Here is a 12,685-nt window from a genome sequence, read left to right as displayed (position 1 = left end):
GTTCGTGCTTCTTGGACCGCCTATCACACTTTGCCTCCTTCCTCTGCAGCTGTTGATGAAGCCACCATGAGAAAGCCCTGTTCGCGCCGGTAAACAGGACATCGCTGCAGTTTTTTCCACCTCGGCTCCGCTCGTCTCTCTGTTTGGTAATATTATTACTATAATTCATTTTTATTTATTTATTTATTATTATTTTTATTTTTTATTTTATTATTATTATATAATTATTATTTTTTTATTTTTTTTATCATTAGTCTTTTATTTTTATCTTTTATTTTTCATCTTTATTTTATTTTTATTTATTCATTTTATTTTATATATTCATTTTATTTTATATATTCATTTTATTTTATATTATTTTTATTTTTTATTCTTATTCTCAAGCTGTTAAGCAAGGGTTCCCTAAACCTTGGACTGAGAGCCTCATTATCCCTATTTTTAAAAGTGGAGATACAAATAACCCCTCTAATTATCGGACAATTATGATCAGCCCTCTCTTAGCCAAATTATATGGTAGTATTCTGGAAAAAAAGTTAAGCATATGGCTTGAAAGTGAAGGTAAGCGGGCTAAAGGCCAAGCAGGTTTCAGAAGGCATCACTCAACAACGGACCACCTTGTTACGCTAAGGATCATTGCGGAGGAATGTCGTAATGATAAATCCAATTTATTTTGCTGCTTTGTAGACTTTAGAAAGGCTTTCGATACGGTTCCTAGATACAACCTTTGGAATAGGTTAGAAGAGCTAAAGGTTCCTCTTGAGTTAAGAGCTGCTGCTATAAGGCTATACGAGAATGTAATTGCCAAGCTAAAGAACAATGAGGGGTGGTCAAAAGATATTAAGTGTAACATCGGAGTTAAACAAGGTTGCCTCCTCTCCCCTACTCTATTTGGCATTTACATCGATAAGCTCGAAGGTTATTTAGAAGAAGCAGGATGTGGTGGCACAATCTTCGCTGGGATAGTCATTATCCTTCTTCTCTATGCTGACGATATTGTTCTTTTGGCAAGGTGCCCTTCTGATCTTGATAAGCAACTCAAGCTTCTTAAGGATTTCTGCTCTACCATGGGTATGACTGTTAACACAGACAAAACAAAAGTTATGATTATCAAATCCAAGAAGGACACTTGCGCTAATTTTATGTATGACAATAATAACTTGGAGGAAGTGTATTCTTACAAGTACCTAGGAATTGATATCCATCACAAGCTCAACTTGAACCATAGCATTGAGAAAAGGATCAATGGGGGATGGAAAGCTTATTTTGGTCTTGAAAATAATTGTAAAACAGCAAACCTCGTAATGTGGGATAAAAAGAAGTTCCTCTTTGAAACTTTAGTCACTCCTGTTATCTAATATGGCTGTGACGTTTGGGGCTGCAGCATCTCCAGAGAATCATGGAGGAAGATTGAGCAAATCCAGAAGCGTTTTATAACTTATAACCTGAAAATTAAAAGTAATACACCCTATCCTATTCTCCTTATAGAAGCAGGTCTTTCTCCTATTGAGAGCCTAGCTATGCTCAGGTTTCTGTTGTACAAGCACAAGCTCAATAACATAGACAATCATAGACTTCCTAAGCTAGCTTTAAATTCCAGCCAAAACCACCTAAGGCTTAACCGAGGATGGCATAAGGACACAAGGGCCTGGCTAAACTATTGGGAGATCAATGAGAATGATGCTTTGCAAAACATAAATAACATTAAAGATATTGTTACTTCTAAGTTCAAAGAAAAATTGTGGTGCGAGAAAGATTTAGCGTCTAAAAGAAAATTAAGTTATTATAAGAAGGTCATCAACCCCACCCTTGAAGATCAAAAGTATCTCTCTATTCTAACTAGCTCAAAGAAGAAAATTAATATAGAAAAGATTAGAACGAATTCTCATGAGCTCCATAGTGAAACTGGCCGCTGGGCAGTTCCTAAAACGCCATGGATGGAAAGGATCTGCCATATTTGTGAGAATAGAAGCATCGAGGATGAAAACCACTTCCTCTTAGAGTGCCCTGCATACAACCACATTAGATCTCAATTTCACAACCTTTGTTACAATACTGACCTTCCTAGCCTTTTACAATGCCAAAATTATAGTGAACTCGGGAGGCTTCTCTCCAAGCTTTTTGAGCATAGGAATAAAATCTTAAATCAAAATAAATAATTTGTCTTTTTAGGTCCGATAGATCATTATTTGGTCTCAGCGGACGTTAACCATCATCATCATCATCATCATCATCATCATTTAATGCTTATTTATTTATTTATTATTATTATTATTATCTAATTTTTTAAATTAAATTAAATTTATTTATTTATTATTATTATTATTTATTTATTTTTATTATTTTTATTATATTATTAGTTTATTAATTTATTTTTCTATTTATGTATTGTTTTTCTTTACGTGCATTTTATTTATTTAATTTATTCTCAATTATTTCTGTTCCACTATTTATCTAGTCTAACTAACTATTATATTAAATTTCTTCCGTTTAACTAAATCCCATTAACTTATAATTTTTAATTTTTAATGTTACCTTTTAACTAACTTAAACACCGATCAAATTATTTTCATATATATTTTTGGTATATCTTAAAGGTATGGTCACCGAATTAACTAACTTCCTTTAAATTATTAAAAATGGTGTTTTGACTTTGATCCCTAGGTCAAAATTAGCCGTTGGAGGCTCTGCACAGACTATTTAACATGCAAAGCTAGATCTGTTTTCTTCAACTCGTCCTGACGATGAACCACACTGGTTGGTTCGAAACGCGTCGACAATGATTTTCTGAATGTGATTTACGCCGAAATTTCTTCTGATAATTTGTTATGGATCACAGAAGCCTCAATTCAACTAATATTATATATATATATATATATATATATATATATAATACTACCTTATATCAAATATTAATATATTACTAAATTATATTAAGTCTTATGTATATTACTAAATTATATTAAGTCTTATGTGTATTATTGTTATATTATAGTAATTCAAAATATATTAAAAATTTAATATTATACTATTAAGGTAAGGTTAAATTAGGAGGGGACAAACCAATAATAAGTATATTAATATAAATAACTAAACCTAAATTATAAGGAATGATATTATTAAAAGGCTTCAAAAGAGAATTAAGAATCAGATATAAATTAATAATACGACTAAGAAATATAAAGAATAATATTATCAAAAGGCTTCAAAAGAAAATAAAGAATAATATTATTAAAAGGCTTCACAAGAAAATCAATAATAAAATATAAATTAATAATAGTAGCAAGAAAAATATAAAGAATAATATTATTAAAACGCTTCACAAGAAAATTAATTATAAAATATAAATTAATAATATTAGTCAGAAAAATAAAAGAAGAAAATCAAATAATATATATATATATATATATATTATTTTTAAAAATAGAAGAAAAAAAAAAACTTATGGGTAATTCTAAAAGGGAAACTTCAGGATCAACCAAAAAACAAAATATAAAGAGAAAGGAGGGGTAGGAAAAAAAAAAAAACAAAAATAAATGATTAGTTTTAATAAAAATAAATGAAATCAAGAAACAGAAAAAGAAAGAGAGGGTTTCAGGAGGAAGTAAATCCTGAAGTAAGGGTGGGAATCTAGTTTTTACTAATTTTCTAACCATTATCTCTATTGAGATTGTTTGAACTTTTTTCGATCTTAATGGCTTCTTTGAATTTCCTATGATGACAGTGCCCAATTTTGACAAGGACCTGGTAGTTTCAATGTAAATCTAGTGTTTGGTTTTCTCTACATGCTTAGCTAGAGATGAAGAACAAGATCGACTCTATGTATTTTATGTAAGATCAACCTTGGAATACTACGAATGGTTCTCAAAGGTTTGAATGTAGCAAAAAAATGATTCTTTCTTAAAATGTGAGCAATCTTATCTGTGGTTCCCTGGATAAAGGGAACTTTACCACTAGAAACAGGACCACTAAAGCCATTCTTCGATCTAGTACCCTTGCTAGATTTTTAGAAGGCCTTGATGCGTTGGTGTTTCTTATAACCATTTTTCACAAAAACTTCAAGGAGGTGGTCCCTTTCCTCATTAAGGTGGTTCTCATTATAAATCTTTGATGCACAGATGGATAAGGTGTTCAACACACCAAAATTTTGGGTCGAATGATGATGGGACTCGGCATGAAGTATTGTTCAATGTGATACTTTTTAGAAAACACTTGGTGCGAAATGGAACCATTGTTATTCTTGGAGATAAGGACATTCAAGAATGGAAAGTTGTCATTAACCTTGATCTCCATAGTAAACTTGATAAAGTCAGACTGATCATTAAGATGTTGCTTGAATAATCATAACTTATCATGACAATGGTGCCAAATAATAAAAGTATCATCAATAAACCTTTTCCATAGATTCAGACAAAATGGTGAAGAGGTCAAGGCCTTGGTCTCAAAGTCCTCCATGAAAATATTTTCCACTACAGGGGAGAGAGGAGAGCTCATGGCAACCCCACAAGTTTGCTCATAGAATTCACCTGAAAAACTAAAGAAAGTGGAATCTAGGCACATCTCGACTAACTTAGCTTTGTTAGCATTTGATATACGATTAATAATATCAATGGTCTTATTAGTGGGGATTTTCATGAAAGAAAAATGACATCAAAGCTCAGTAAAATATTAGAGGGAGCAAGCTTGATGTCTTTAATATCATTGATAAATGAATAAGAATCCTTAACAAAGGAGCTAGTGAGGCCCACAAGGATTTTAAGCTTTTGAGCCAAATGCTTAGTAAGAAGATAAATGGTCCCACCTATAGTATTAACAATGGGTCTCAAAGGTACCCCCTCATTATAAATCTTAGGGACGACATAGATTCTTGGGGTGAGGGGATTGCTCTCAACCATCTTCTTACTAATATGGTTAAGGGCACTATGAGACTTGATATTATTAGCGATTTTTTTGGAGATCCTCTTAAGAGGATTCTTGTTAAGTGTCTTATAACTCCCACTATTGTTAAGGTGGTCTAGCATTTGTTATCGTAATCAACTTTCTTTAAGACAACAACAACTCCACCTCTATAAGCTTTAAGGATGACAATGTCAGAGTTATTATTGAGAGCCCTCAAGGAATCGACTCAAGTCTATTAATATTGCTCTTAGGAAATTTAGCCCTTCCAAGGATAACATTGCAATCTTTAACTTCTTTAGTGTTGTCTGGTAAATCTTTGATACCAAATTCCATATAGCATATGATATCCTCAATAGGGATTCTTTTGGGAGAAATGGCGAAATTTAATCATTTTTCTAAAATATTATAAACACATCTATCTAGAACAAAACTAGAGAGATTAACTACTTTATTATTAGATGAAGGGGAAAAAGCATGATCACCAATTAGGGTTATAGGGGACGGTAAAGGGAGAAATGACAAATGTGGGGTGCTAGCAACAGTGGGAGGGGTTACGCTCATGAAGGAGGGTGAAAACAAATAAAAATAAGGAGAAGAAATTGGAACTAGATTAGAGGATACCAAGTCTAGGGAATCAGAATGCAGGGAGGAGGCAGTCAAGCAAGAGAAAATGTGAGGTGACACATTGCAATCGATGATGGGAGTGAGGGGACAAGAGTTAGAACTGACAAAAACCACAAAGGGAGAAGAGTAGGGGTTCGAAGATACTGGGCCAACCACAGAGCCACCAACAATGGAGAACAAAGTGTTACATCTAAAAGAGACATCGCATGAATGCATTTCCCAAAGAATGCAACTTAGGTAAGAGACAAGATTACTATGCAGAAGAATACCATTTAGAAAGGATAAATGGCAACATTCTTGAATTTCCATGGATAAAACAAGATTTATAAAACAGAAATTTTGAGCAGGAAGTTTCATGGCTTTGAAGCATACTTTGTCCTTGCTTTTTATTTATATTAGTAAAATAGCAAATTTTTATTTGAAACAAATAGGTATACAAAGAATTTTTAGCAACTTCATATATAAATATGTATTTTTTTTCAATTTAAAAATGTTTAGTTGGTTGATTGAAAAAAGGATGGTTAGTTGGTTGATTGGATCGGGGAGTTTAATTGAATTATACTTTTCTAATAAATAAATAAAAAGCATCATCTATTGTTTTTTATAAAAATCTTAAAACTAAAACAATGTTGATTTTAAAAATATATATATTATTTATATCTTATTATTGTAAATAATTAAAATAACAAAGATATGTTAGAATAATTAACACTAAATAATAAAAATCCCAAGGCAATGATGACTTAAATAAATTAGTTAGGAAGGAGATCAACCACATTGTATCAAGTGAGTTAGTGACAATAAAATAATATATTATATGTGAGCCCTTCTTCTAGTTGTCTAGTGTTTTCCATGCCTTAGTAAATTCGATGAATTAGAAGTTTGCATAGTCAATCAATCAATCAAAATCTGAATACAAATTTAATGGCATACATTTAGTAGTATTGAACAAGGGAATCAATAGATTTAAGATGTATGCTAGCTAACTTTTTATTGGAATTTTTTGCCATGTGAATTCAAATTGGAATGTTATGTTAAGAATGTATAATGTAGTGATTGCAGTGAGTTCTTATTTCCAAATTTGGTAGCGTTTTCAGTACTCTTGTTTCATTAGTAGTTCCAAATTCTAGTAAAAGAACATCTAAGGATACCTGTCATGAGAATCTTTGCTTCTGTATTATGTGCACATATTACGTATATAGATTTTGTGTTTTGTGTTAAGAGCCTTATAGAGACCAAATATCCCATGTAGAGAATTTCAACTTCACTTAACGGTGGCATCATGAGAAATTATTGAATAGGCATTTCTGTGTGCAAATTGAGCAAGGTATGGGGAATGGGGCAATTGGGAAGAAGGGCAACAGATAGAGCTTCTATAATTTAAGGGTTTCCACGCTTCTTTTGGCCATACACAGACAATATATTGCTACTTTGAGTTTGCCTTTGTTCCTGTACTGTATGAATTTCCACGTGAACAACCCCAACATAGTCGCCAACCATATGACAATAACTAAATCATAAGATGAAGATTTTAGTAACAATGAGGATAATGATAAATTTGGCAACAACTACTAGTTTTGTTTGATGGAAAACTTTGCAATTTAAACTAAAACAAGGGAAGTTGGTAATGATGTTTAGTGGGTTGATTGGAAAGTTGGTAAGATACTTAGTTGGATGATTGGATTGGGAAGTTTAATTGCATTCTATCTTTGTAATAAAAAAAAGTCATGATATATTGAATTTTTATAAAAATATTAAATCTAAAACAATGTTGATTTAATATATATATATATATATATATATATATCTATATATATATATATATATATATATATATATATATATATATATATATCTATATATATATATATATCTATATCTATATATATATATCTATATCTATATCTATATATATATATATATATATATATATATATATATATATAATATAACAAAGAGATATTAGAACAAGCAACACTCAATAATAAAAATCCCAATGCATAACTTAAATAAGTCAGTTAGGAAGGAGATAAAACCCATTGTATCAAGTGAGTCAATGGTTGTAAAATAATATATTATATGTGAGCCATTCTTCCAGTTATTCTTCCTTGTAAATTCGATGAATTAGAAATTACTTAGCCAATTAATCAAAAACTGCACCAAGTAATAAAAATGTTTAAATTTAAAAATATGAATACACATTTAATGACTATCATTTAGTAGTATTGAACAAGGGGATCAATAGATTTAAGATGTATGCTAGCTAACTTGCTAGCTAACTTTTTATTGGAATTTTTTTCAATATGAATTCAAATTCGAACTGGGTTTAACATGTATTTTTTATTTTTTAGACCTCTTGAAACATCCTCATGTTGAGTTTTATCTATAATCCCTTGAGATAAAAAATATTGAATAACAATTCCATTAAGATAACAATTATTGAATAATGACGTTAAATTTAAATTTGGACTGGATTCACTTCGGAGGTCCATATCAATGGCTTTGAATTTAACTTTCAAACTTGGTTTCTATGCGTTATAACAAGTATCTTTTCTTCTATTCTTGAAACATCCTCATGTTGAGATTTGTCTTTCAAATTTTCTGATTGCAAACTCTTCAGATACCAATAATTGAATGCAAACATTTAATTTAAAATTGGACTGATGAAGATCTCTAAAATAAATCATTTATGGCGAAATAAAAACACTAGAAATTTCTTATTGACATGCAATATGGTAAACGTTGGGATACAACTGTGAATTTATATTGTAGCGATAATTTCATAATTGCAACTGCATGTTACTTGTATATAATCTACAAATGAACAATCAAAACAAAAACTTAAAAACAGAAGGAACCAAGGCAGATGCTTAGAATCCCCTTTCACATATTCAATTTCCCTACCAAAACCCCTTGTCGTGCAATCACGATGGATCTTGGTTTCTTGCACCACACTCTAATCTGCAATTCGAATGATGAGATCAATGTTCTAATTGTGGAATCAATGAACGAGGGTTTCATAATTTGCATAAATACCTGCGCAAATACAATACTAAGAGGCTATGCTTCCCCTCAGTCATCGTATGCAAGGTGTTTCCATTAACAATCTCTAGAGATAAAACAAAAGAGAATGAAAATTAACTTATTGGAGATCCAAGTGTCAATGTCGTGTGGCGTTTGAGCACTGGATGTGGATGCCGAATTTGATAAATCCATGATTTCCCCTTATAGAGATAGATCAAAATACGCCACACCCAAGAGCATGAACTTGAACTCAAGGAAGGGAGGAGGGAAACAAACTATGACCTCGAAACACTCCTCTTCTTCTTTGGTAGGACACAGATACCCATGAAATTTTGGCGATTGAAGCCTGTAATAACACACACTACCAATCTCAATAGCTTAACCAAATATAGACCGATACTCTTATGTAAATTGCAACCGATTTGTAATAAACAACAGTCTTGTTGCTTTCAGTGTTAATTGGCTGATCCTTATTAACTATTCTCTCGCTCGTGCATTGATATACCTGTGCCCAGTTGAGCTATGATGCCGAAAGAGAGATTTGAGAGGGAGATGCGAATACAATTTTTAGTTAGTTAATTAGTTAGTCAGATAGGTGGTGGATCCAATGGTTGAAGGCATTTGAATTGTCTAACATCAAATTAAGCGGAGCATAGTCAAGACAACAAACACAAGAGGGTAGTTCTTCCCAAAGGAACGCCTTACGACATAATTATTATTATTCTCTTTTTCCAAAATATAGTAATAAGTTTGTTTATTGATTTATATTAATTAGTTTTTGACTTTATATTGTTTTGTTATTTGATATGATATTATTATACTTATATATTTAGTTTTTCATTTATCTGTTATTAGTTTTCTTTTGACTAAAACCAACCTAGATCCATCTGAGTTTGGATCTAACATAAGTCGAGAGGGATCAAATTTCTTTAGGTGAAAACTTCTTTTAGAGTGCAAAATACAATGTGTAATTTTTCTTTGTTTAAATTGTATTTTTGAATGCTAAATAGAGTGCAACTTAAACTTGTAAGTCCAAAAAAATTTTGTTGGATTTTGATAAAAACATATACCTAAAAAATGACCGAATTGTAAAATACCCATACCATTTCAAAAGTTTTAACCATAAAAAGTTATTTTTTTCAATAGCCTTATATGATATATACATATTTTTTTAAAACAATATATAATATATACATAGTTGACATTAAAATATTTACATAACATGTATATCTAGACATTTTAACATTAATATAATTTTGTTTTTAATATAGTTTTAAATATAAGCCACTGAATATTTTATTATATACAACTTTAAAATATTTTATTTTAACATTTTTTTTCTATATATAGGCATATATGAAGTTGATATCCACATGAATTAGTTAACATTGCTTGTCTATTTAAAAAATAAGTTGTTTTTTTTATTTTAACATTGCTTTTCTGTGCAAGCATGGATCAGGCAAGACACCAGGATAAGTAACATCTCCATCATATGGAAGGCAGTCAATCACACTAAGGAGCTCATCCAAAGCAGTCTGACTTGGAGAATTAGAGCAGGGGCACAGATACAGATAGGCACAGACCCATGGGTGGGATGTGGTAACACACACAGACTCTCGGAGGGCCTGAGAGGTCATTTACAGCATAATGGCATACTGTACATCAATCAGATCGCAGACGAGGTACATACTACCATCTTTCTGCAAGCTTGGAAAACTGCCACAGACCTGAACATTCCCCGATGCTGGTAGTAGGAATGGCGCAATTATACAAACGCATTGACAGAGGCTCATATTAGAATAACTGAAGGCGAAGACGAGCTCATCTAGGCACATGCAAAACATGGCACCTACTCTCCCAAGATAGGTTATCAAGTGCTGATGGAGAGACATAAGCCACAGGAACTGGAGCAGTGGTGGAAGCAAATGTGGAAGTTGAAGGCACCCCCTCGAACCAAACTGCTCATGTGGTCTATTCTCCGCAACAAAGTCCCGACTGGGGCCAACCTGATGAAAAGATCATTCTCAGGGCCATTCTGGTGCCATCTCTGTAAAAGCGCCAATGAGGATACCGACCATCTCTTTCTCCACTGCTCATGTGCACAAGAACTATGGAATGGTTTCCTTTGTTCGATATCCTCTGCTAAGAAATGGCAAGGCTCTCACCTCACAGAAGCATGGAACAACTGGTGCTCCTCTACCTCTATCAGACAAAAGAACATCCCTCTCCTCATTAGTTGGGCCATATGGATCGCCAGGAACCAATCTATTTTCCAACAAAAGCCCCCTCACTGGCCCTCTATCACTACCAGATTGCTTGCCGACTATAGCTCCATCCCCGAAGAGGACGAACAGCCGACCCATAGGAATATCACACCTGAAGTTATTAATACAGCTCATCCATGGGCTTACTTTGATGGATCAGCTCAGGAGGCTGGTTGTGGAGGGGGGCTATACTCCATCTGTCTAAAGCACATGTCTTCAAAATTCAAATGGGATTGGGAAGGGGTACAAACAATTTTGCAGAGCTCACAACGGCCAAAAACCTCATATTATTTGCATTGTCCAAAAACTGCCATCATTTACAGCTATTTGGAGACTCAAAAATCATATGCAACTAGATAAACAAAAAAGCACAATGCAATGCATACTCTCTAAAGCATATTTTGGATGAAACTCTCAGACTCATATCATATTTTGATGTCTTCTCTTGTCGTCACATATACAGGGAACACAACATAGTCGCTGACATCCTATCCAAGGAGGCTGTGCACAGGGTCGACACCACATGGTTGATCATGGAGGAAAGAGACGACAACACCTACCAGTACTATCACAGGCCGTTTATAGAACCTGGCATATAACAATCTCCAATAGTTTTTTGTTTTTTGCACTTTTGGATCTATAGCATTGAATCATATGTAATTATTCATTGTTTATTTACTTTATCTTAAAGCACAGTATGGCTCTCTGCGTAGAGTTTCATAACATAGACTCTTTATTGAAGCCTCATACACGGGGTTGGACACAGTTTTTGAAAAGTTTTTGGTCGTCGACAGGCACAGGCCTGAATACTGTATATGCTATGCATATGCAAATTGTAGTTTCTTATCAATAAAGAAATTGCGACTTTTTCCATGGGAAAATAAAACATTGCTTTTCTATTTAGAAAATAGGTTTATTTTATTTTAAGAGTAACACGCATCAAATTCATGTTGATCACGCACTAAATTACACATCTCCCTATATTAAACTTTTCAATTCATGAAAGTTGTTAAAATAAATAAATATATATGAAATATGATGAGTATGTTGGACAATAACCACAATCCCAAATTTAGAAAAAATAAATTGATATTAAAATAAAGGTTGCAGACAAACCATATGTAAAGCATAACATGGATAAAAATGGACAATAACATTAAAATTCATTTATGTACTACTTCATTTATGTGAAATGCTTCATCTATGTGGGACCATAACAATATAAAACCTTAAGATAATAATAAACAAAGCACTTTAGTATAGTCCAACTTTGAACAAACTTTATTTGTGTTAGTTAATTTAAATATTATGAAAAAAATCAAAATTTATATTTAAAATAAAATTCATAAAATAGGGCATATTTATAAAGGGAAAATAATTAACAATTTGTTATCAAAATCTTTAAAATTTACAAATTGCATAAGTTGTTTTAGAACCATTCATTCAAAAAGAGTTCAAATTGAATGTAGAATTATTTAACTTTATGAGTAAAAGCTTTACATGGTGGATAGATATTGTCCATTTCATAAGTCAAATTAAAATCTCCATGAAGGGTAGAATTTGATAGTGAAATTGTCGTTCATGGCTTATTTTGGTCATTAAATGACAATTTTTTTTATTGACCATGACTTCTAAAGGATGCTTTTTAAAGTTATAAAATAATATTCCTAAATATTTATTTATAATCTTAAACAAAATATAGGACATTATTGTAGATTTAGACTCTGTATAATTAATTATAGCTCCCTTTTTTCCTAATCTCTTGTTTTCTAATTTTACCTCTTTTTCTTCTAGTTTTGGTTTCATGTTTCTGCATGCACTTATATGGGCTTCCATTTTGCCAAATCGTCATAGTTTTGTTACTTTAATTTAGTTAT

The sequence above is a fragment of the Pinus tabuliformis genome, chromosome 3_2, assembly GCF_031772625.1.
Source record: "Pinus tabuliformis cultivar Carrire ecotype Pingquan chromosome 3_2, CPIR1, whole genome shotgun sequence".
Lineage (NCBI taxonomy): Eukaryota > Viridiplantae > Streptophyta > Pinopsida > Pinales > Pinaceae > Pinus > Pinus tabuliformis.
Note: the sequence above shows the minus strand (reverse complement) of the source record.